We start from the raw sequence: 1,124 nt of genomic DNA, 5'->3' as shown, positions 1-1,124 counted from the left end.
GGTGCAAGATTGTTAACTCAAATATCTTGCAAGCAGTGAAAAGAAGTGTGCTGCAATATTAGAAAGAAGCACTTATTCTTCAGTGCATGAAGCTTATTCGCAGTGACCAAATACTAAGCATAAAACATTCCAATTTTGTGCTTTTCCCTGTAAAAAGATATTTGATTTTCCACTTTTGCTTTATAAGGCACAACTACTCATAAGTAACTCGTAAATCTGGTGTTTCAATTTGCTGTCTCATATATGTGCAAATATCCAACACTTCTGCTATCCATCATCAGTGGGCCAGTCCTGATGCGATAAACAATTGGTCTTCCTTAGGTGTGGGGCATCAAACCTCATCACTGATAGATGCTTTGCACATCTTCTGCTATCCTAACTGATGCCTTTCACTTTCTGTGTGCAATTGTAGCCCCTTCACACCAGATTCTTTTTTCCATGGTTTGTTCTCAAGCATTTTAGACAAATGGGGATGAGACGTGATCCTTCACAATGTAGCAATGTTTGGACGTAGTCATAACGAGGAAACAAAATGTCATTTTAAAATGAATAAATATAGTTCATTTGACAAGCAAACTATTGTGGTATTATGCAAATCTCCGAATTTTGGGGTTGCTCACAACAGTGTAACTCTTGGCCCATTTGTTTTTCACCTTTTACGACCATCAACTTCCCCATTGTGGAACATTTCAATAAGAAGAGACTTTGTTATTTACTCGCTACTAACCCTTTAACCGAGCCTTGATGGCGCAAAAAGTAATCCCTGTTAAGATCTGTACAGTAAGTGTGCGTTCTTGTTCCATAGGTTACCAATGCTTAAAAGCCTGGCTGAATAATATGTCAAAGATGAGAAAACCGTCTAAATCAATCCATTTCATTGCTTCAACGTTTTTACTGAAAAATAAACGGATGTATTTGCCTGTCATTACTTTATCTCTAAATTGCACGCTTGGAATATGATTGTAAAAAGCTACGCAAACTTTCTTAAAGTCATTTTTGTCCAGATTTTATTTTCAGCTGCTTTTATGGAGTAGGAGGATGAGAAAAAGCGTTACGCACCCCTCTGTGGTGATGTATAATACCTCTATGTTGCTGTGCAGTCATCACTACTGATTATGATTATA

Source organism: Echinococcus granulosus, assembly GCF_000524195.1.
Source record: "Echinococcus granulosus chromosome Unknown EG_S00126, whole genome shotgun sequence".
Classification (NCBI taxonomy): domain Eukaryota; kingdom Metazoa; phylum Platyhelminthes; class Cestoda; order Cyclophyllidea; family Taeniidae; genus Echinococcus; species Echinococcus granulosus.
This window is presented reverse-complemented; position numbering follows the sequence as displayed.